This window comes from Oncorhynchus mykiss, chromosome 2 (assembly GCF_013265735.2).
Source record: "Oncorhynchus mykiss isolate Arlee chromosome 2, USDA_OmykA_1.1, whole genome shotgun sequence".
In the NCBI taxonomy this organism is placed as follows: Eukaryota; Metazoa; Chordata; class Actinopteri; order Salmoniformes; family Salmonidae; genus Oncorhynchus; species Oncorhynchus mykiss.
The window spans coordinates 55,875,414-55,891,134 of NC_048566.1; the positions used below are offsets into that span (position 1 = coordinate 55,875,414).

The window sequence follows — 15,721 nt, forward strand, 5'->3', positions numbered from 1 at the left end:
ACAGACAGAGTCTGCATCCTAAATAGCACCCTATTCCCTATGAAGTGCATAACCCTTGACCAGTGCACTATAAAGGGAACATGGTACCATTTGGGAAGCAACCGGTTACTTCTTCCCAGAACACAGAGATCATTCAGTGTTAATTGGGGCTAGGTGCAGTGGGCTATGGGAAATGAGGGCGGATGTGGGCTTCAATGCTCAGAAGGCCTATGGGTTACTTTGTAGTGAGGCCGTTTATTATTTCTGTGAAAGGGGGATATGGCAGGAAAGCAAGAGAGCGGTGGGATCGTAAAGCAGCTGTAATCGCCATATAGAACTTCCTCCCCAACACGATCCACAGGTGGAGAGGAGGAGGAGGCGAGATGACCTGGGATAGTGTGTGTGTTTGTCAGATACGGTAAGCCACAATCAGATGGGTTCATATGAGACAGTAATGCTCTGTAAAATGAATTAGATCATTAGATGAGAAGGTTCCCGAATGATAACACAGAACATGTGGTAAGAAATGATAGGATATTAAATCAAATATATTTTACTTTAATGCGCCATTCTTTATCTTAGGTTGGCACAACAAGAAGACAAAATGTCAGAAAACTCACTGCACAATATCCCCTCCAATTCAATAATAATTTTAGCACAGTGATGCCAAAATTGCCTTCACGACTTCAAAATAACCTCTTAAAAGTGTATGTGAAAATTCATACATTGTGTGACATGACAGAGGTTAGAGGCGGCTTGAGGGTAGTGGGTAGATGATAATTAATAAGATCCAGGGTCAATGGTTCCTATTTTCTTAGTTGCATCTATGTTCCTCCTCTTGAGTGACAGAACACTGAGCCAATCACGGCGCAACTAGAGAACTCTACCAACCCCTAAGCTCTGTAATTTCCGCTGGCTGCCCCATCACCACAGAAAGCACTGTGCTAGGCTGAAACACCTACATTTTGGAGCTGCCTTACTCAAGAAAGCAAAAAAGAGACCATGTTTGTATACTCAATTTTTTAAACATTTTTTTTTTACATTGTTTGCAAACTGATATGTGACACGTATTAATGCCAAAATAACATGCAACAACCAAAGTGGGGCTCAAAACAGGAATGATGGGTCACCACTGCCTACCAGTGAGTTTGAGGCTGTATAATGTGAGTTTGAGGCTGTATAATTGTTTGAAACCTGAATGTTTTACTTGACTTCAAATAATGAGGAATGTCAATGCTTCAAAATAGCCTAGCAAAAATCCAACCATAGAAATGTGAAGACTTCCTCATGCCATTAACCAGCATTTCTCTCCTATTCTATTGGTTTTCATATCAACTTTCTTTCATTTTCCGAAAGCCAAAAACATAATCCTAGTCATATTAGCAACCCATTCTAATTGTGGCTATTAGATTCCTCGCTTTCTAAATTTGGAACTGAGATTTTAATGTCTGTCACATACAGATGTAGGATTTTAATTTGAGCCAGTTTGCTACAGCAGGAAAATCATCCTGGAGTAACAAGAAATGTGAATTATTATGTAGATTATAATTAATGGACTTTTTTTTGAAGGGGTTGATACATTTTTCGTAGGGCAAATCAAGTCTGATATCTGAAGGTGGATATTATAAACTTTAGAAGCCTTTTTAAACCTCAAATACACAACAAGTTTGCATTTCCTGCTGTGCAGAAACATTCTCAGCAACAAAAGAGTGATCAAATTAAGATCCTACATCTGTATGAAACCGATCGCATTAGATGCGCTGTTTAGAGCAGTGTTTTCATGCAAATTTAATTTGGGCAAATGTTTGAAAATGAAGTTTTATTAGCTGCTTCATTACAGCAGTTGCATGTTCAATAATAGGCTATATAGCCTTTTGACTGTAAAGCATTAAACACACTGAGAATCTGACTGCTGATAAACTGCCAATAGGTACTTATCACAGTAGGAGGTTGTTCCTTCTCTTGCTAGAACCTGCTGCGTGCCAACCTGGTACTGACGGATCTGCATTTGTACTTGTAGAATGCTCGGCAGTGGCCGACAACTTGACTTTGCACCAATCAGATAGCACGAACCTCCACGTGGGGGAGCCAACTGGAGTGACAAGAAAAAGGACAAATAATATCTCTTTTTCCAGTCTAATCCACCCTTTTCATCAGATTTGTTCTAACTAAAACAATAAAGCGTCATAAAACATTTTTTTTTTCAAGCCTTTACACCTTTTACGTCTAGCTAGGGAGTTTTGTGCTTCAAGAAGGATGTTTTTCTCCTTACGTTTGGATGTGCACTAGCTTATTTGTTAGCTAGTTCATGTGAACTTTCTAACTAAGCCAGGCAGTCACACACACATGATAAGAAACGAATGGGGTGGTACGTGAAGCACAATGCACACAACAATACATGCTTTCGTCCCAGTCTGAAGTCCTCAGCGCTCTGGGGCAGGTTTTCATCAAGGATCTCTCTGTACCCTGCTCCATTCAACAAAATGTGGTAAGAGTGAAGGAGTCGGAATACATTCCGAATGTATTGTATTAATGACCTAACAGCAACAACAAGTAATCAAGCCTTAATCACATGGATTGTCAAAGTTGAAGCTTTATCAGAAACACTCATGTTTATGACTGACTATGGTAAATGTTATGTCTTACAAAGCTGTTATAAAGACTTTGTGAACACATACGGGGGGGGGGGGGGGGGGTACAGTAAAGTGTTAAATACTATATAGTAAAATACCCATAAATACTATATAGTTACTTATTCAACATGTTTAACAAGCATCCAGGCTGTTCTTCTTCCTGTTTATACCCTTTTGTCTTTCTAAATCTTCAAGTCAGACCCTAGTGGTAGAGCACTGCTTTATAACACTGTGTGATAGAGTCATCAAGAGGTCCTGAGACACTTCCATGTTCTATAACCGACACTTCCTGGTTCTATTACCGACACTTCCTGGTCCTATTAGTGCCCTGCGATTCTGTGCAGCCCAGTTCTCTGACCTCATTTAGGGCCCTGAAACTGGCTTCTGCTTCTTGTCACTGCCATTAATTACCCTGCTAGCCCCGGGGTTCTGACTGGGTCACCCTGCACTCTGAGTCTCCCTGAGTAGTAGCCCAGGTTGAGCTGTGGGTTACTTTTTTGGAGGAATGGTAGTGTTTTGATAGTCGGAGTTAACCTTGTTACACATGTGATTGTGAACACCCCTTACACTTATGTGTGGTACTCACTTTTTCCTGTGACTCACTCACACACACACACACACACACACACACACACACACACACACACACACACACACACACACACACACACACACACACACACACACACACACACACACACACACACACACACACACACACACACAATTCAAACAAATGAAATTGTATTGGTCACATACACATGGTTAGCAGATGTTAATGCGAGTGTAGCAAAATGCTTGTGCTTCTAGTTCCAACCGTGCAGTAATATCTAACAAGTAATCTAACAATTTCACAACAACTACCTTATACACACAAGTGTAAAGGAATGAATAAGAATATGTACATATTAATATGTGGATGAACGATGGCTGTGCGGCATAGACATGATGCAGTAGATGTTATAGAGTACAGTATATACATATGAGATGAGTAATGTAGGGTATGTAAACATTATATCAAGTGACATTGTTTAAAGTGACTAGTGATACATTTATTACATCCAATTTTTAATTATTAAAGTGGCTAGAGATTTGAGTCAGTATGTTGGCAGCAGCCACTCAATGTTAGTGATGGCTGTTTAACAGTCTGATGGCCTTGAGATAGAAGCTGTTTTTCAGTCTCTCGGTCCCAGCTTTGATGCATCTGTACTGACCTCGGCTTCTGGATGATAGCGGGGTGAACAGGCAGTGGCTCGGGTGGTTGTTGTCCTTGATGATCTTTTTGGACTTCCTGTGACATCAGGTGGTGTCTATGTCCTGGAGTGCAGGTAGTTTGCCCACTGTGATGTGTTTTGCAGAACTCACTACCCTCTGGAGTGCCTTACGGTTGTGGACGGAGCAGTTGCCGTACCAGGCGGTGATACAGCACCGACAGGATGCTCTCGATTTTGCATCTGTAGAAGTTTGTGAGTGTTTTCGGTGACAAGCCAAATTTCATCAGCCTCCTGAGGTTGAAGAGGCGATTTTGCGCCTTCTTCACCACGCTGTCTGTGTGGGTGGACCATTTCAGTTTGTCCGTGATGTGTACGCCGAGGAACTTAAAACTTTCCACCCTCTCCACTACTGTCCCGTCGATGTGGATAGGGGGATGCTCCCTCTGTTGTTTCCTGAAGTCCACAATCATCTAATTTGTTTTGTTGACGTTGAGTGTGAGGTTATTTTCCTGACACCACACTCCGAGGGCCCTCACCTCCTCCCTGTAGGCCTTCCCATCGTTGGTGGTAATCAAGCCTACCACTGTAGTGTCATCTGCAAACTTGATGATTGAGTGGGAGGCGTGCATGGCCACGCAGTCATGGGCGAACAGGGAGTACAGGAGAGGGCTGAGAACACACCCTTGTGGGGCCCCAGTGTTGAGGATCAGCGGGGTGGAGATGTTGTTTCCTAACCTCACCACCTGGGTGCGGCCCGTCAGAAAGTCCAGGACCCAGTTGCACAGGCCGGGGTCAAGACACACACACGCGCACTGCAAACGAGTCTGTAAAAATAGCCATTATTTGAATGGAGGATGAAAAGTTGTCAGTTTCCATTACATGTCAGTAGTATCTAAACCAACAGAACATGGCCTTGCACTTGACTTCTCTATTTCCACCTCCCTGCACATTGGGTTGACTTGTGCTCTCTAGGAAGTGTTTTTTGCTCTACTACAGTGCATTACAGCTAAGCAGGAGGTGAGAAAGAGTTTACAGGGCTACAGATTGAGAAAGGGAAGTCAAAATGAGATACACAGGAGTGCATACTGTAGGGACAATCCAGTGAACATTGTAAAAGGCTAACAATGGGCTGACATTAACTATGAGTATAAGGCTTATGCCGATAAATTATAGGCTGTGCTCAAAATGGCACCATATTCCCTACATAGTGCTACACTATGAAGGGAATAGGGTGCCACCCACTATACAGAAAATAGGGTGCTATTTGGGAAATAGGCATATGCTACCGCACAGAAGTACTCAGTGGCCCATAGTCACTAGCTACAGTACATCCAATCTGCTGCTGCTATGCTAATCCAATAGCAGTAAAATGCAGTGTCATCATGGTGGACTGACTGTCTGTTAATCCCATTTACACTCACCAGGCATATTAGTGCACGCTAACTCTCCCAATGGGAAGAGTGGTGTAATAAAATAGTCAGCGTGTAAATGTCGAGTCATATTTCAGAAATGTTGCTGGGGTCTCATTCTGTAGGTTTAATTTTCTTTCGCTGAGGTTTCACTGAAAATGTTTCAGAAAGAGCAATACATGGATCAAGGTTTTTGCCAGTGTCCATTTTTCATGTTCAACTCTCGACAGTTAAAGTAGTCTCTCGGAGGTACAATATTCCTCCCTGTACTCACCCACAGAAATAGGTGGAGTGTTTTATCTGTTGTGGGGAACTGTAGAAAGAATATTGAGAATGGTGAGGTTTTGCAAGGTAAGAGTATTCTCTTTGGTGACAGATATTTAGCATCTCAGATTAAAGACTCAGACAGCGCTTCGGCACAGCGGGGTATGGATCCTTGTGATTTGACCATTTCTTGAGCCAGCGGGAGAGGGTGAGTTAATATCTTAGAAACCCAGAAATGATATTTGGTTCAAACCTGTTTGAAAACATTCACATCAGTGTTGTACAGTAAAACAATTTGATAAATTGAGAAGGGCTAATTGGCTAATGGCCAATTACGGAGCATACTGTATCAGTTGTTTAAATATTTTCTACTCTTTTTAAATCTCTCCCTTTTGTGTTAATTCAGTACAACATGAAAATCTACAAGACCCAAAAGCACAAGGCAATGTCACTGATTAGATTAGTTTCATGTAGACTTCATGCAGTTGTGGAACCTCACAAATGTATACTATGAATGGGGGGAAAAAAATCCCATGATTACAAATAGAGAATCAAATAGCCAAGAGTAAAAAATGGCTTCAGGGGCACCTGGCATGAGGGTCTGTGGTATCCTTGGGACGTCCCTACCCTAAACCTTAACCCTAACCTTACCCTAACCTTAACCATAACTTTTACCATAACCTTAACCAATTTAAATGTAAACTTCAATGGGGTATGTACATCCCAAGGATCCCGGATAGCACAGACCCTGGTGTAGTTTGCCCCCGGTGATGTGTTTTGCAGAACTCACTACCCTCTGGAGAGCCTTACGGTTGTGGGCGGAGCAGTTGCCGTACCAGGCGGTGATACAGCACCGACAGGATGCTCTCGATTTTGCATCTGTTAAAGTTTGTGAGTGTTTTCGGTGACAAGCCAAATTTCATCAGCCTCCTGAGGTTGAAGAGGCGATTTTGCGCCTTCTTCACCATGCTGTCTGTGTGGGTGGACCATTTCAGTTTGTCCGTGATGTGTACGCCGGGTAACTTAAAACTTTCCACCTTCTCCACTACTGTCCCGTCGATGTGGATAGGGGGATGCTCCCTCTGTTGTTTCCTGAAGTCCACAATCATCTCCTTTATTTTGTTGACGTTGAGTGTGAGGTTATTTTCCTGACACCACACTCCGAGGGCCCTCACCTCCTCCCTGTAGGCCTTCCCATCGTTGGTGGTAATCAAGCCTACCACTGTAGTGTAATCTGCAAACTTGATGATTGAGTTGGCGGCGTGCATGGCCACGCAGTCATGGGCGAACAGGGAGTACAGGAGAGGGCTGAGAACGCACCCTTGTGGGGCCCCAGTGTTGAGGATCAGCGGGGTGGAGATGTTGTTTCCCTACCCTCACCACCTGGGGGCGGCCCGTCAGAAAGTCCAGGACCCAGTTGCACAGGCCGGGGTCAAGACACACACACAGGCACACGCGCACTGCAAACGAGTCCGTAAAAATAGCCATTAGAGGATGGCTGGAGGATGGCATGGAGGATGAAGAGTTGTCAGTTTCCATTACATGTCAGTAGTATCTAAACCAACAGAACATGGCCTTGCACTTGACTTCTCTATTTCCACCTCCCTGCACATTGGGTTGACTTGTGCTCTCTAGGAAGCGTTTTTGCTCTACTACAGTGCATTACAGCTAAGCAGGAGGTGAGAAAGAGTTTACAGGGCTACAGATTGGGAAGTCAAAATGAGATACACAGGAGTGCATACTGTAGGGAGAATCCAGTGAACATTGTAAAAGGCTAACAATGGGCTGACATTAACTATGAGTTTTAGGCTCACGCCGATAAATTATAGGCTGTGCACAAAATGGCACCATATTCCCTACATAGTGCTACACTATGAAGGGAATAGGGTGCCACCCACTATACAGAAAATAGGGTGCTATTTGGGAAATAGGCATATTCTACCACACAGAAGTACTCTTGGGACGTCCCTACCCTAAACCTTAACCCTAACCCCTACCCTTACCCTAACCTTAACCATAACTTTTACCATGACCTTAACCAATTTAAATGTAAACTTCAATGGGGTATGTACATCCCAAGGATCCCGGATAGCACAGACCCTGGTGTAAGAGCACCATCTCTCCAAAACGGTATGTATGTATGTGTTTGTGTGTGCATGTGTGTGCACACATCATGCATTATTGAAGCAGATATTAAATTATTCAAAACATTCATATTGATCCCAGGGCCTGATATCACTGTAGTCTGGCTCGGAGAGAGAGAGAGAGAGAGAGAAGATGGAGAAAGAAAATGGAGAAATACATAGAAAAAAAGGGGAGAAGGAAAGGTGAGAGGGAGGATAGATAGTGCGAGAGAGAGAGATAAAGCTTAGGTCAGAGGGATGACAACCATCTCATCATCCCATTGATCTCTTAGACCATTCCCACACCACACACATCAATGGTACCCTGGTGGGCCAAACAGAATCCAACCCTGGGTTGATGGGGGGCGTATCAGCCCTGGACACATACTGTAACAGAACATAGTCCATGGCAGGAATGTTTACTTTGGGGTGTGTGTGTGTTATTAGGTGAGGTCTAAAAAGAGCACTGCTGAGCAGTGAAATGTAGCATACCTTGTGAGATGTAGGTGTTAAGTTGCCCAGAGACGCTGATCTTGGGCCAGTTTTGCATTCCCACCAATAATGGTTAGGTTAGGATTGGGGAAGGGGAAGATGATCCTAGATCTGTACCTAGGGGAAACTTCACCCTAATTCATTTACAAAAGAGATGCTAATGACAATAAGTTTTGGATGACCCTCAGAATTACACTGGTGCCACGTCTGACTCTGTAGCTGGCAATCTTTGGCTAAGTTCCAGATCGTCTGTAAATCAGTCATGCTGCACAAATGAATGATTTAATGCAGCGTCATCTACATTGCATATGGGGATCAAATTACAAAATCATATTGATGTGGTTAATGACCTGTTAAACACTTATCTTAAGCCTGTCGCATGCTTCCCAGTCTAAACATTTTGCGTATATGACAGAATTGTGTGAAGTTTTTGTTTGTTAACGCAACAAAATGTGGAAAAAGTCAAGGGGTCGGGATATTTTACGAATGTACTGTATATATACAGTTTGGACACACCTACTCATTCCAGAGTTTTTCTTTATTTTGACTATTTTCTACATTGTAGAAGAATAATGAAGACATCAAAACTCTGAAATAACACATATGGAATCATGTAGTAACCAAAAGAGTGTTAACCAAATCAAAATATATTTTAGATTCTTCAAAGTAACCACCCTTTGCCTTGATTGCAGCTTTGCACACTCTTGGCATTCTCTCAACCAGCTTCATGAGGTAGTCACCTGGAATGCATTTCAATAGAGGTGCCTTGTTAAAAGTTCATTTGTGGAAGTTATTTCCTTCTTAATGCGTTTGAGCCAATCAGTTGTGTAGTGGTGGTATACAGAAGATAGCCCTATTTGTTAACAGACCAAGTCCATATTATGGCAAGAACAGCTCAAATTAGCAAAGAGAAACGACAATCCATCATTACTTTAAGTCATGAAGGCCAGTCAATCTGGAACATTTCAAGAACTTTTAAAGTTTCTTCAAGTGCAGTTGCAAAAACCATTAAGCACTATGATGAAACTGGCTCTCATGAGGACCACCACAGGAAAGGAAGACCCAAAGTTACCTCTGCTGTGGAGTATAAGTTCTTTGAAGTTACCAGCCTCAGAAATTGAGGCAAATAAATGCTTCACATAGTTCAAGTAACAGACACATCTCAACATCAACTGTTCAGAGGAGACTGCATGAATCAGGCCTTCATGGTCAAATTGCTGCAAAGAAACCACTAATAAAGGACACCAATAATAAGAAGAGACTTGCTTGGGCCAAGAAACAAGAGCAATGGACATTAAACCTGTGGAAATCTGTCCTTTGGTCTGATGAGTCCAAATTTGAGATTTTTGGATCCAACCGCCGTGTCTTTGTGAGATGCAGAGTAGGTGAACGGATGATCACCACGTGTTTTTTTTTGCTAATTTATTGAAAATGAAGTATTCACACCCTCAAGTCAATACATGTTAGAATAGCCTTTGGCAGTGATTATAGCTGTGAGTCTTTCTGGGTAAGTTTCTAAGATCTTTGCACACCTGGATCGTACAATATTTTCACATTCTTTTTAAAGTTATTCCAGCTATGTCAAGTTGGTTGTTGATCATTCTTAGACAGCCATTTTCAAGTCAAAACTGTAACTAAGCCACTCAGGAACATTTAATGTCATCTTGGTAAGCAACTCCAGTCCTGGTGTTTTAGGATTTTGCCTGTGCTTAGCTCTATTCAATTTATTTTTGATCCTAACAAGCATACCCATAACATGATGCAGCCACCAATATAATATAAAGAGTGGTACTCAGTGATGTGTTGTATTTGCCCCAAACATAACACTTTGTATTATGGACATTAAGTTAAAACAATTGCCACATTGTTTTCCAGTTTAATTTAGTGCCTTATTGCAAACCGGGTGCATGTTTTGGAATATTTGTATTCTGTACTGGCTTCCTTCTTTTCACTCTGTCATTAAGGTTAGTATTGTGGAGTAACTACAATGTTGTTTATCCATCCTCAGTTTTCTCCTATCACAGCCAATAAACTCTGTAACTGTTTTAAAGTCACCATTGGCCTCATGGTGAAATCACTGAGTGGTTCCTTCCTCTCCGGCAACTGAGTTAGGAAGGATGCCTGTATCTTTGTAGTGACTGTGTGTATTGATGCACCATCCAAAGTGTAATAACTTCACCATGCTCAAAGTGATATTCAGTGTCTGACTTATTATTATTTTTTCACCCATTGGAAAACCTCCCTGGTCTTTGTGGTTAAATCTGGGTTTGAAATTCACTGCTCGACTGAGGGACCTTACATATGTGTGGGGTACAGAGTTGAGGTAGTCATTCAAAAATCATTTTAAACACTATTATTGCACACAAAGTGAGTCCATGCAACTCATTATGTGACTTGTTAAGCACATTTTTACTCCTGAAACTATTTAGGCTTGCCATAAGAAAGGGGTTGAATACTTATTGACTCAAGACATTTCAGCTTTTCATTTTTATTAATTTGTAAAAATGTGTGATGAACATAATTCCACTTTGATATTATGGGGTATTGTGTGTAGGTCAGTGACACAGAATCTAAATTGAATACATGTTACATTCAGGCTGTAACAACAAAATGTGGCAAAAGTCAAGTGGTGTGAATACTTGCTGAATTGCAGTATATATATTGTAGGATTTTCGTTTTTAGGATGAGTTGGTGGTGCGGACAGGGCCGAATTGTTGTCCCAGTCCGACCCTGTCTTACTCACCAGAATGTTTTGTGCTTAGTCTTAGCAGTGGAAGAGTTAAAGCTGGTGCAATATGTGAGTCGCATAGCGCCCCTCACTGGCCCAAAAAGTCGTAGCTGAACCATAGGCGGTTGGTGGCTGCAGATGATGTTGCCGCATCCCGTTCCGCTTTGCCACAGGCCTGCATTCGTATCAAAATCTGCCAATCTTCTCTCCAATCCCTCGCTCGCTCCCTCCCTCATCCTCATCCTCCTCCTTCTCACCCCGCCCGCGCGCACACCACCAATGCTCCTCTCTGGTTTCTAGACACACGACTCTACGCTTAAGTGGCTCGGCATCGGTAACGGTATGTAAATCTGTCTATGACAAGTAATCCTGGCAAATCGGTTTTACATAAAATATGCCGAATGATTAGGCTATATGTTCAGCCGTTCCTAAAATGGAGTCCGTTATCCTTATGTTTGCATGGAATTGATCAATGGTAGACTAGATGTGTACCGATAGACTTGTGACGTAGGGTGACTGGCTCCTCTCCCTTTATCCTCAGATGACTGCATTACATTTCAATGTATTTCATCAGAAACATCATGAGCCCATTTTTAGACGCATCGGATTTATCCACCGTATTCCCGTGTACAGATTGACTTTTTAATTCACATTTAATTCTAATTGTTTGAATAGCATATTTGCCGTGACAGTAATTTGTTGAAAACAATTCCAGACAGTACTAAGTCATTAAATAATCAGACACTTATTTAAACCTACCTTGACATATGGGAGAGCGGTACAGAACGCTCAGGTGACGGAGTTCAACCACTCTTTGCCTCGTCCAAAGTAACTGGATTAATGCACTATGAAGTGAAGATTAGACACGCGCATGTGGCATAATTCGTTTTAATATTGAACTGTATCAGTTTTAAAAAAATGTAGCCGTGGTATTCATTAAGATGTAGTATTGAATATATTGAGATATGAATGCAATTAAATCGGCGCAATAGAATGCTGGTTTGTTTCCACTGGGCGCCTTGAGCTGTAGTTCGATTCGTTCCGCTCGATTGGATGGTGTATGTTTTTTTAACCGCGAGTGGGCGTGATATGGATACGTTGTTGAGAACGACGTTACGTGTGTTTACCTCTCGGTACATCGAGGACATAATTGAGAATCAAAACAAGCACGCACAAACGTCCCTCTAAGCTCTCAAATAGACTATAATAAAGTTTACATCACTTAGGAATGGGTGCATTTTCTAAAGATTTTAAGATCATGAATCGTAAACTGGATGAATTAGTCTCGTTTGTCAATGTCAGAAATGTTGGTACTGATTTTCTTTGTTCAGCTATTGCCTAGGGCAGCATGCTTTCTGTGTTATTGTGAATGTTGTAAAGAAATGTGTCATGAAGATTATTTGTTCTGCTGTTTAATACGATGTGATTAGTACATTTTTCTTTGAGATTCTGTAGCAATGTTGTAACCTATGGATACTAGTGTTGTGCTGGGTGAATTGGGACTGTCCCAGGCCTCCAGTGACTCAGCAATGGTCTGTGTGACTCAGACGCAGCCTGTGTGTGTGTGTGTGTGTGTGTGTGTGTGTGTGTGTGCGTGCGTGTGCATGAATCTGCTTGCGCCTGCCGACTGTACGACCAGTGATGATGAATGGAAATACTAATCAACAGAGGAATAGCAGGGATGAAAGAGGGATTCAAATGATGTTAGCGAATTGATAGGATACTGCATTCATTCTCCTTCTGTAATATAATGAAAGTGTATGTAAATTAATGAATTAGCCATTAGTATGACTGTAAAGTGGAGGGGCTACCATTGGGATTTTTATTTTTTATTTTTTTTACAATAAAATAATCAGGCTCGCAGGCACACATTTTGGGGTAATGCTTTGAATCCCAACGAAGAACAACTTGAACATAATGTAGCTTTCTCACCCACCAGAGTCAAGTGAAAGTGCACCAGCTTGACAGTCAGCTAAATGCTTTTGTGGGCAAAAGTCAAAGCTAATGTGCATTAGATAAAACCTGTTTGGGTGCTCTCTATGAGCTAGCCATATCAGTCGTAGCCTATAGCATTTCATCGAGCTTTGTAGAGCTATTGGCTAGCTTAGCAAGGCTAGGTTTAGCCTGAGGCTACTGTGTTGAGTCACACTGTCGTTGCTACCCACTGTTCAACCCACACAGCTTGCATACATTTTACTAGGATAAATGCTTTGTTTCCTGATAGGGTTATGGTAATTTGAGCAGATATGTAGACTGGACAATGGTCTGTAGGAAAAACAAGACTGTTTTCTGGTGTGCTTTGGGAAGGCTTTGGGCTCAATTCAATCTGTATCGCTGTAGTTAGGGCAGTTTAAATTTAAAGGTGATTTCCAGTTGAGACGTCATGTGCAAATTTGACCGTGAATGGCAATGTTCCCGCATCATTGCCTTTAAATTTCAATCGCGCTATAGCGCTGGACTTCTGCGATACAGATTGAATCAAGCCCTTTGGTTGTCAATTTCATGACGCAACCTCCAAGGCAAATAGAGACATTTGCCATAGCTGTAGGCAACATAGATTATGGAGTGTGTTTTATTTACGGTCCCATTCATTCAATTCGTATTACCAGGTTTATAGGAAATTTAGTGATTTAAATAACCATATCCATAAAAATCTATCTGGCCATTCCACATCCATAGACATAAGCTTAATAAACAGTAGTGGTCTGCCAAAGCATTCTGGTTGAAACTGGCAGACAGGCACAATCAGGTGATCCAACTTCATCCATTTTAAATACATTTCTAATTGAAGGACGTTGCGATTACCGTCGTCATTATGCGTGTATAATTTGCTACAACGACTTACTTAATAGTTTCAAATTGATGGAGTCTTAGCCCTAGTTCAAACACCACTACCTCACTTTATATTTGGAAGAGCGGGGATTGAGTGCTGTCTGAAACATTGCAGTGTGCCTCGCCAGACTTTTGATAATAGTTTGGGAGCCTCTGCCGCTCATTGTGTGTGGTGAGGGTGAACTAGCCTCTGGTTCAAGGATCATGAACAGTTCTTCCACTGTCGGGAGAAATGGTAATACATATTAATATATGTTAATTGCATGCAAATAAAGGTTGGTTTGCTACCACTCCCACAAAGGAAGAACAATCAGCCTTAGATTTGCAGGTGGTCGCGTTAGAACAGACCCAGGGTCTGTTTGTGTCTGCAGAAATGCTAAGGCTTATGGTTAGTGTCATTTTTGGTGCACTTTAAAACCAGGAAATTATGGTAAAAACCTGACTTCTCAACACAGAGGTTGAAACATTAATGACCGATGGGCTTTATATCAACATACAAATTGTTTGGCAATCTCGGGAGATAATAGAACATTATGTTGCACATTAGGCCTAATATCGCTATTTAGTGCAATACGAATTCTGGTTGCTTTATTAACACAAGAGGTCGGTGTTATTCCTGAATTTGATCCAAAACCAACTAGGAAGTGTTGAGAACAGTATCTTAATTTCTAGTCAGTTCGTCTCGCCATAAATTTGCCGTCTGGACTGTGCATTATTGACTCAACAGGGTGCTTACTTCCTAATCTGTCAGGATTTGGGATTGGGTTTGAAACAAAGAACCACTCTCACACCGGGATTAGGAGTGTTGGTTCATGACCTGGCTGACATGTTGCACGTCTGGGGAAATATGTTCGAATTAATGTAATCACGGAGACCTTTTATTTAGATCAACTCATTTGTTGAAGCGAAGTGCAATCTTTGAATAACAACAGGATTCCATGAAGGAAGCCATGCAAACAAAGAAACAAACATGCACACGCAAACACACAGACAACAATAATAACAGTAATAAGGCTCGGAATAGCTTGGCTAAAATACAATCCATAATTCAAAGATGGTCCAATGTGTGTTGCCTTACATAAAGCTGTGATTTAGTCTAGCTAGCTAGATTGCCTAGCTTGGTCTAACCAGACTGAGTACTGTGTCACCATTGTTTCACACAGCACTCGGTCTGATTTACCCTCCAAAGCAGACACAGCCAAAACAACCGCTATGCGGATGTTGGCTAAAGCAGATTTGATTGAATCAAGCCCTAAGTCAACCATGCGGAAGTTGCTTAATTGCTTATTCCTGTTCATATACCCAAAGTCCGGTGAATGCATGACTCATGGTTTAGCACAGTTATTGATATGTGTGCTGGAACATATACAATTATGTTTATAATCTGAACATACAGTGTCATTAATGATATATATATATATATATATATATATATATATATATATATATATATTACACACAGTACCATTCAAAAGTCTGGACACACCTATTCATTCAAGGGTTTTCTTTATTTGTACTATTTTCTACATTGTAGAATAATAATAATAATAATAATAATAATAATGAAGACATCAAAACGATTAAATAACACCTATGGAATAATTTAGTAACCAAAAAAAGTGCTAAACAAATCAAAATATATTTTAGATTTTAGATTCATCAAAGTAGCCACCCTTTGCCTTGATGACAGCTTTGCATAATCTTGACATTCTCTCAACCAGCTTCATGAGGTAGTTACCTGGAATGTATTTCAATTAACAGGTGTGCCTGGTTAAAAGTTAATTTGTGGAATTTCTTTCCTTCTTAATGCGTTTGAGCCAATCAGTTGTGTTGTGACAAGGTAGGGTTTATATACAGAAGACAGCCCTATTTGGTAAAATACTAAGTACAGCAGTAAACATTGATCCTCTACTGAAGGCTTCTATTCCCACTGGTCCCCAATGGTCGTCCTGCTCCATCTCCCATCCTGATCCCAAATCTGCTGACTAGGCCTGGAGTACCAGGCATCCAATTGGCCTGACACACCTTTAGGCACTGAGGTGCTTGG

The 15,721-nt window shown here is 41.4% G+C and overlaps 1 protein-coding gene across 3 annotated transcripts in view; it reads left to right on the forward strand.

Moving 5' to 3' along the window:
- The window catches only part of LOC110491898 (microtubule-associated protein 1B), a 70,163-nt gene that overhangs the window by 13,992 nt on the left and 40,450 nt on the right, over window positions 1-15,721 (forward strand). The window contains exon 1 of one of the 3 annotated variants that reach the window (XM_036950947.1): window positions 11,127-11,182. The exons of the other annotated variants lie outside the window; for them this stretch is intronic. The gene's annotated coding sequence lies outside the window, so the exon portion shown is untranslated. Of the gene's footprint in view, window positions 1-11,126; window positions 11,183-15,721 lie in introns of those variants that run through there. 3 annotated transcript variants of the gene reach the window in all.